Consider the following 9,862-nt stretch of genomic DNA (forward strand, 5'->3'; position numbering starts at 1 on the left):
AGACCTCCATGTTTTCGCAACATTGTGTGTACCGCTGCTGACACTATGTCCATCATTATGACTTATCATAGTTAAATGAGCCTACGAAGTTTCTAATGGAAATGTTGTCTTGCTGCATAAGGGAGAGAATTAAATCGTTCTAGCCAGATTTACTCGAGATGCATTGAAATCCATCTCTTTCGGAAACATTTTAATGACATAAACAAGCGTTGTATATACCCAGAGCAAATTCGACAGAGAAACGCACTGAAGCAGAGCAAACTGTTTTCAGGCAGTGAACAATATTGCAGTGTCGCAGCATGGGTTTTGAATTCTATTTCGGTGAAGGAACACCGAGAAACAAAAACACATGCATAATAAGCTTCCGCCTGCAATAATGGAAGTCTTGAAATTCTTGATTTTAGTGTGCTAAGGAAGTGAACAGATCTTCTTTTATTCTGTAAACTAGAGTGTTTTTTTTTTGTTTTGTTCTGTTTTAATTAAGGCTGCAAATTATGTAGAGGAGAAAGTCACTAAGAACACTAATGAATGAGAGGAAAAAACATAACACTGGCATTTACTGTCAGTGCTGTTCCTCCTTCGATATTGATGGTAAAAGAAAATGTATGATTTCCTAAGTCCTCTAATAAACTTTCCCGATCCTCATTTCTTTGCAGATAGCATTTGATCCTTAGTTTGTACTTTCTCAGCAAAAGCCAATGTAGTTTTCAGAATAAACAAATGTCTTCAAATCCATACGCTCACCGAGTCTCATAATTCTGTGAGCCTTCTGCCGGTGTATCCTGTCAAAGGTGAAGTGAGTTACTGTCTGGTGATTAAAAAATTCGGAATATTTTCAAGTAGTCAGAATATTATGGCTGCTACTTATCTGAACAGTGTTTCTTTATGGTAAGCAGAGTAATGGGACGCAGAAGTCAAACCTAAGTCTATACTAGAGAAATTTCACCATACGAATACTGCTCATACACAGCAATTCTATAATATCCTATCTTCATCATAGGTAGGAATGTTGAGCTTTTCTTTTACTATGTGTTGAGTAAAAGTGCATTTTACGTGTATTTTACATGTATTAAACAGATGTTAATCTGCTCATCGGACTTTTCTAAATAGAATACACAGTATGCTAAAACCTGAGATCAGACAGTTTTGCTTCAATTTCCTGGTTTAAAACCACTCCAGTTGTGCTGATTATTATGTGAAATAAATAGATACGTAAAAAGATAAACTCAGCAACCACTAAGAAACACTGAGTGCTCTGTTTCAGCTTTCTTAACCTTTTCGCATTGTCAATCACTACGGCTGTTCTAAGTTTAGCTCATGGTAAGATATTTTTTCTTGCTTTTTACATCCTACTACTTATTTGATGACTGCTCACATACAACCCTTTAGCATTCCCATGCCTGTAACTTTGCTTGTACTTTGTTTGTAGGCTACCTTTCTGAGATGTCTAGTTATTATGATCATTTTTGCTGCATATTCTTCTTCTTTATCTTTCGTTAAAAAAATTGAGCACATCTTTTCATTCTAGAAGATCATATCCCACCGTCAGCTTTGCTCAGGGAGAATGGATTGATTCTTCGCGTGCCCTGTTCACTTGCATGGCTATTATCTTTTCCATTTGTTTCATTGTTTCAGATTTATTTTGCTGTAACTTGCTTTTCATTCTTTTCTAACCTCTACTGTCCTTACCACGGATGAATGGGTGTCTTGTAAAGATTCCTTTTTCTATTAAAGAAATCCACGCAGTGAGCAGTTTCGTGTACCTGATATATAATAGCTTTCAAATTCACTTGGGAAAGAAAGGTATAGTCTGTCAGAGAAAAGAGGGTTCTGAAGGCATGTATTTTACATGGCTTGATTTCTTTTCACACTCAGGATATTGCACAAGTTGTATTTAGTAGACTGAATTTTAGTGAAATTGGAATGGAAGGTAAACAGAAGTATTTCAGGTTTAAAAAGCAAAATGGAAAAGGGGAGAGAGCTAGGAAAGAAAACATTTTCCTCTCCTTGGCAACAACATCCAGAAATTTGAAGACAGTTCTTAATTTGAAACCATTTCAGAACAATTCTTTCAACATACTCCTTTCTTCCTAACAACAAGAGTTCAGAGTCGATTGAGCAGTAAGTGGACAGTAAGTCTGGTTTCAGAGGACAAAGCCAGACAGAAGGCTTCATATTTCATCTGCTGCTGCTTGGCATGGCGGAGCATGGCGTGATACGGTGAAGTGAAACATACTCATCAGGTAATCATCTTCCACTTCAGAATCTTCAATTTAGCCGTGAAGATACCACTTCTGGCTGAAGTTTCAGTAACACTATTAATAGGCTTTCTTTAACTCTCCATTTTCATTATGAAATGATGATTCAAAACTATTTTTTGAAAACTCCCCAAAGCCATGAAGAATAGCGATCTCAAGATTATAGAGACAATATACCTGAGAAATGAGTGTGATCAGGAGGATATAAAGGAAAACAAGTTCCCTACTCTTGCTTACCCACACGTGTTTTTTTTCTTATGCACTTCAGGTGCAAGGGTAAACACTCATAACTACAGGAAAACCACGTTGAAACAGAAACACAATCATGATGTATGTTCCATCCCCAAATGCTCTAGGAGTCTTAACCAAGGTTGACGGAACCAGCAACAGACTGCTAGTTTCTGAAAGAGATTTGGTGAAGGCAATGGCTTTGAGGTTTTCAAAGGAATAAGCCATTGTGAGCATAAAAGACAGCCTAGGACTAGGTAACAGTATCGAAACTGGTACCTATGAGTTTGCTTCTCATCCAAGATAAATGGCAGAGAGGTGTACCTATCGGTGGTAGAAAAAGAGAGACCACACTATACATCACACGGATAGGTGGCAAGATGAAATAAAATGCAGGCCACATGGGCAGATGATGTACAAAAGAGAAAGAAAACTAATGAAATCAGAGTCAGCCTGAAAATATTTCTACTAGAAACACCTAAGAGCCATCACCTCCTTTCCTATCACTCTTGTATCACTGTTCCCTGGGAGAAGAAGCTGACCTTCACCACACCTCAAACATGTCTCAGGGAGTTGCAGAGAGTGATAAGGTCTCCCTTGGAGCCTTATCTTCTCCAGACTCAACAATCCCAGCTCCCTCAGCCACTCCCCAAAAGACTTGGATTCCAGACCATTCTTCACCTTCGTTGCCCCTCTCCGGACACATTCCATGGCCTCAAGGTCTTTCTTGGAGTGAGAGAGTGGCTCAAAACTGGACGCAGAGCTCATGTTGTGGCCTCACCAGGCAGGCAATCACCTCCTTAGTCCTCTTGAATGATCTCTGAACTCTCTAATATGTACTATCTTTGTGTCTTTGTATACTTGCCTGAGAATTATTCAGGCCCCTCTATCTCAGTTTGCAGATAAGGCATTTTTAGAGCAAGCTGATAATGCACCAAGGTCTCTGAAACCCTAAAGTTGTGGTTGGCAGAAAGACAGTTTAGGAAATTAGGTCACTGTTACCTGACTGTTGTGTTGTGGATTTCTTTGTAGTTATTTTCTAAACTTTAAATCCTGTCACGTCTCCTGTAGTTGCCACTGTTGCTGTTGCACCAGTAGAACCCAAGATGGACAGAATCCCAAGCTGGCAGCTTGAGGAAGCTTGAGCGTGAAGGCCTGAGGCTTCGGAGAGGTGACTTCACTGCATGAAGGCAGGAGAGAACCAGCTGAGCAGTGTGATTTGGGAAGGGAACGTCTGAGTGCAGACTCATCTCTGACACTGCAGCAATAGGTTGGATCTGGGATCAGAATGTTTTGCAGAGCTCCTGGTAGGAGTTGCTCTCTGGAGCCACTGCTCTGCAGTTATTTGCCTTCTGGAGATGCATATTTATTGGGATTAACTTCACAGGGAGCCTAGCCAGTGCTAGCTGGGTCTTGGCTAGCTGACTGTTGGATGTGTAAAACTAGGTGGCATAAATTTGCCCTCACAGCTGTAAGTAGTGAGGTGAGAGTTAAACTCACCATGAGACAAAGATGGGAAGGCATGCGCAAAACCAGTCTGGGATTTGAGTGTGGTGAGCACCTCTCTTGTGTTGGTAACTCTAAACGCAGCGGTTGCTTTGATTTACTGTTGGTTTGTCACAGTGATGATCTCTGTGGCATCATGCAGGGCACTGCCTGCTCTGCACAATATGAGGAGTTGGACTCCATGCACACAACCAGGGGTTGCATCCGGGATGGAGTTGGGGTTAAAATGATTCTGTTGTGTGTTGTCTGAGATAGCAGAGAAAATGCAGTAAGTGCATGGCCTGCCTGCTGGAGCAAAGTTCTGCAAGGCACAGACAGATGGCTGGTGCTGGGTTCGGTGCACAGAGCTCCCAGCCGGAATCAAAGCTCTGAGGTCTGTTTTGAACTCTGTTAATACAAAACTCTCTCACTTCCCTGCTTTCTTAACAGCTATGACAAACCAAACTAACCAACCCCACTGAAGCCCTAACGCTCCTTTTGCAGCTACTTGAGACCTCTGCCATCTCCCATTGTTTCTGTTCTGGTGATTTGGTCGGTGGACTTCAGTGAGCTTTCAGTGATGCTGTTGTTGCTGTTGTTTTTAAAGAGGGAATGCCCAAAGGGTTCCAGTCTGAAAAGGGCTCACATTTGCACTGTGATCAGGAACAGGTCGGGGTGTTCCTCGTTCTCACTTGGCCCTAAGTATGAGGTGAGCTGCTTTTTGCAGGAGCTGACTGGCATCGCTGCCAGATGCCTTTGCTTCCCACTTACTTGCCTTATTGCTAATTCAGAAAGAAAAATTAGAGTGGTGGGGCTGGTCATGTATTGGCAGTGCACCAAATAGCAGAAGAGAGAAATGGGCAGGGCGTTGCAGGTGCAAACTTCTTCTCTTCCTGCCGTTGCACATTTTTCTTATTCTGGATAAGGCAGAGCACCCCGGCCTTGTCTGGGGTCTGCAGGCACAGCTCTGACGGAAGAGGTAGCAGGAGGGCTGTTGGAACAGTGACTGTGGTGTTTAAAGTAGCAGCTGAGCACAAAAGTTTCCTGTTGGGCTTCATGAGAGAAGGGGCACAGGCAGATACAGCTCCCGCAGTGCTTCTGTTAGCTGGCTTCTGTTGTGAATGCTGAAATCTCAGGCTTCCTGTACTGACTGCAAATTTTCACTTCACTGGGGTATTTGCAGTGCATGATTGTCATACTGTAATACTTGAATAAACCTTTTTTCTGTCTCTGGGCGAGCACTTGCACTTCCCCCTGCTGCTCTGTGTTGTTCTAGTCTTTCAACTGACTTTTGTCTCCCAAGCTTCAGGGAGTGATGCACCAAAAGAAACACTGGTCGCTCCACCAGAGCAGAATCCCATTCAGGAGGGAAAATCTCTGATCCCTGAAGATGCCTGGTGCACAGATGGGTCCAGCAAGGGCAACCCGAGCAAGTGGAGAGCAATAGCGTACCATCCTTCCAGCGAGACGATCTGGTTCGACGAGGGGGATGGTCAGAGCAGCCAATGGGCAGAACTGCGAGCCGTGTGGATGGTTATGACCGAGGCACCCGCTGATGGCATCCTGAACATCTGCACAGATAGTTGGGCTGTGTGCCGGGGGCTCACTCTTTGCATGGCACAGTGGGCCACCCAGGAATGGACTATCCACGCCCCCGATCTGGGGCAAGGACGTGGTTGGAGATACGGAATGCAGTCAGACACAGGACTGTAAGTGCTACCGAGCTTCTGGTCATCAGCCCAGTGGCGTGGCCTACTTGCACACTTGACACTCACCCCGTGTATCTGCTCATTCCTAGGTGAATCTAAGTGGTTTTGACCCAGGCCCAGTGGTGGTGCACTGAGTGCTTCCTTCAGTGCCGAGCTCTCAGGATGCACGATTTGCTGCAGGTCTGATGGCTGCCTTCCACAGCACAACAGTGATGGGGATAAGGAGCTCATCCACCCTCCTGCCCTCGTTTCTCCTGGCTCTGCTGAAGATGCTGACCTGAGCCCAGCAGCCGTTGCAGTCTCCAGTCTGGATTGTGACCCAGTGTCTTTGCAGTGCAGCCCAGCCAAGCGGAGTCCGAGTGCCCGGCCAGCAGCAGCTCCACGAGGAGCGGGTCGGCATCGCTGAGGAGCAGCTGATCCTCTTGGAGGAGGGCTTAGAACCAGGCAGCTGGTCCCAGGCAGCGGGCAGCGCACACAGGGGTGGTGCAGTCACACTTCTCTCCAAATTCGGTGCTTGATTAAATCCAAACAGATCTTTATTCTGTGATGAGCAAACCATGCTGTCTACCAAGTGATGTCAAAATATTCTTTGTCGCCCTTCACTTCCCTTTCCTGCATGTGATACAGCAGCCCGCTGATCATCGGGGGCTCAATTTGCCATGAGGGAGTGTCAGCGGTCACTGAAGGCTTCATTGGCTTTCAGAGAGCTCCACTGATGATCAAAGATCTTCACTGAGGTCAGAGGGCTTTGCTAATCAGCAGAGGGTGTCATCGGTCATCAGAGAGGAGATTTGAGGTGCCCGAGGGAGGGGATTTGGGGATTCCTTGTTGGGTAGGTAGTGATGGAGGGGAAGTGGGACTGAAGGGCTGAAGCAGATCCAAGTGAGGGGCAATTGGCTGCGATAAGAGAAGGGGGTAAAAAGAGGCCGTAGAGAAGGTGGAAGAAAGGGTGAAGGGTTTGGGAGGAACTGGAAGGAGGGACTGGGAGAGAGCAGAGGGAGGGTACTGGGGCTACTTGGCAGCACGGGGAGCTGTCCTTTTTGGAGCAGGCAGCACAGAAGGGATGGAGAGGCCCATGGGTGCAGCACATGGAGTGCGGGGTATGGAGCTGGGGACCCCTCCCACCACTTAGTGGTGGCCTCTGCCAGGCAGGAGCAGATGCGAACAGTCCCTGCTGAGCATGGGGACACAGACACAGAGCGTGGCTCTGCTGAGGGCTTTATTGATCACTGGAAGATGTCAGAGCTGATCACATCCCTAGGACACCTTGAGACCCTCCTCCTCTGCACAGATGTCCAAAGCATGAGGGAAGCTCTGCAGGTGGCAATGGTCCCCCTGGTACGGGGCAGGGATGGCGCCCTCCATCCCATCTATCCCCAGGCCCTGACACACAGTGCTCAGGGCTCCAGAGATCCCCAGGGTCCCTCAGTGTCTGTGCTGCAGTGCCACCCTTATTGTAACAGAATTCTTCCATACGTCCAATCTAAACTCTCTAACTCTTTCCCCTTCTTTCTTGCAGCCCCCCTGAAGATACCGAAGGCCAGAAGAAGAAGAAGGCAGCAGAACCTTATGCTCCCACTGCATACAAATGCTACAGGAGCAGAAACAAACCGGGGAGCTCTGGGTTCCTCCCGGGGAGGCAAAACTGCACAGAGACACCCCAGCTGTGTTTAGCAGTGCCCTCCCTGCCTCCCCCGCTCCTCGTGTGATCCCACTGCTGAGCCAGGATCGAGCTGCCCAGTGCCGCAGAGTATCGTCCAGAGCTGGGCCGGGACCTCCTCCCCTTCCTCTCCTGCAGCTTGGCGTGCAGCCTCACCTCCTCCTGTGGCAGAGCTGCTGATCCCACGTGTGCCATCGGGATGCTCCTCTAACCCAGAGCTCCTGCCCCCCCTGCCAAGAAAAAGCAAACCAACCCCCCGCCGCCAGCACAGCCCCGCAGCAGGGAACGCACGCAGCTTCACGCCGCTCCACTTCACCCTACCTTAGGATAGGTTATTATGTCCTACCTCAGAGACCAAAGGAGCACTGATCTGGAAATTGGTACAAAACACAGCAGCGTCACTTTAAAACGCAAGTTGTGTTTTCGTTGTCATGGGTATTACAGCCCAAAGGTTGTAATAAAGTTCATGCAAAGGAGGACAAATTACAGGTGCTCCATACACAAAAGCAAAGAGGAAAGGTGTGAGGGTGTTTCCCAACGAGGAGTAAGATTCCAGAAAGGGACACATGCAGAGACCCCAGAGGGATATGGAGGCAAACACTAACTGCTACAGAAGCAATGGTACAGAGAGAGAATTCACTGCTAGGAGGAGCTCCCAGTCCAGTGAAGAAGATAAACAGCACTGGCTGCAGGGTTGTCTTTTAATTAAAAACAATATTTAAAAAGAATCTGGATTTTTTGAGCTAACTATTATAAATACTAGTGGGGGGGATTGCTAAATGGTGCTGCAAACAAGGTGGGGGTGGAAGAGCCATGGCATGGGAGGTATCTTTATGCCTATCTGCACAGCAGGCCCTGCTTCCCCTGCTTCATCTCTCCACAGGAGCTGCCCCTGCTGGAGTCTCTTCTGGCCGTAGTGAGCCAGGGCCATTCCCCTCCATCCGCCCTGCCTGCTGCCCATCCCCACGGCAATTCACAGCACTGGGCAGCGCAGGGGAGCTCTGTGAAACGCCCTCTGCATCCAGCTGCACAAAGGACTGCAGGGAGAGAGGAGGGCTGGGGCTGCTGGTGGCAGCTGAGGGACACCGTGGGCCATCCGTGGTGCCCGTTCTGCTCCAGAGGCGGGCGTGGGGAGCTGGGGGGCTGTGACACGGCACAAATGACTGCAGGCAGAGGGATGTAGCAAATGGAATGCAAAGCTTTTAATAACCTATCCTAGAGTACAACGAGAAACAGAAACAACAGTAATCCTAAAATTCCAGTCCCACCACAGCTGAGCTCCCGGACAACATCCCATCCCACTGCTGTGCTGACTCAGAGGACGGCTCGGTTGTGGAGGGGAGGGATGGGGCCGCTGGCAGGGCCCCTGGAACGCTGCCGCTGCTGCCTGATGCTGCGGGCCGGCGAGGAGCGCAGGGTTACGGGTAACCGTACTGGTCGGCGATGGCCATGTCTATCTCCCGCTGCACCAGGAACTGCACGGGGCCGATCTTCATCTGCTGGGCTGCCCACTGCCGGTCTTCCTGGGCCAGCTTCTTCATGCGCTCCTGCTCACGCCGCTGCTCCGCTGTGATGGGCAGCGACTCCTCCATCACCAGCGGTATCACACCGCCACCCGCGTGCAGCCCCATGCAGGGCACAAAGTCCACGGGGCGCCGGGGCTGAGGCTGCTGCTGGTGCAGCGCTGGTGGTGGTGGTGGTGGTGGTGGCGGTGGGTCCCTCTGCAGCGCCGAGCTCCTCTGCGGGGATGGGCACGGGCAGCTCGGTGGCACCTCCTTGACAGTGCCCTCCTCCTGCACCGTGCTGCCTGGAGCTGTCGGTTCTGCCTTGTGTGCATGGCTGTCTTGGGGCTGGAGGGCAGCAGGGCCAGCGCTGGCTGAGGGTTGGGGCTGCACTGAGGGTGGCTGGCGCACCGGGCCCACCGCAGTCACCCTCTGCCCCAGCGGATGCACAGCCTGGATGCATTGCTGCGGGTGCTTGCGCAGCTCGCTGGCTCCTGCACTGGCCCCAGACAGCTTTGCTTGTCACGGCTGTTTGTGGCCTTTCCTCTCTGCTCTTTCCCCGCGGGGCGGCAGCTTCCTTTTCTTGGCAGGAGTGCTGCTGGTGGGCTGCTCCTGCTGGGAGCTCTCCCCTTTCTGCAGGGTGCCGGCAGGCGCAGGGCGCTTGGCCCCCCGCTTGGTGCTGCCCCTGTTCTTCTTTTCTGCCACCTGGCTGGGGACAGAGCCTGGCGACGGGGGCGAGTGAGCCTGAACCTCCTGGGGCTGCCTTTGCTGCACCTCCTTGGTGGGCTGTGCGGTTTGCACTGAGGGAGGTGCGCTGACAGCCAGGGTGGTCGGCCGTGGGCTGAGCCGGGCGCTCGCTGGTGGCACGACGGGGCGCAGCTCCGACAGCCCGCACTGCAGCTCAGGCAGGAGCCCGGGGGATGGAGGAAGCCCCCAGAAGGGTCCCGGTAGCAGCCTGTGTGCTGAGCTCTCTGCTGTCCCCAGGGTTGTCAGGGAGCTCAGCGATGAAACATCCGGGGA

Source organism: Lagopus muta, chromosome 27 (genome assembly GCF_023343835.1).
Source record: "Lagopus muta isolate bLagMut1 chromosome 27, bLagMut1 primary, whole genome shotgun sequence".
Taxonomy (NCBI): domain Eukaryota; kingdom Metazoa; phylum Chordata; class Aves; order Galliformes; family Phasianidae; genus Lagopus; species Lagopus muta.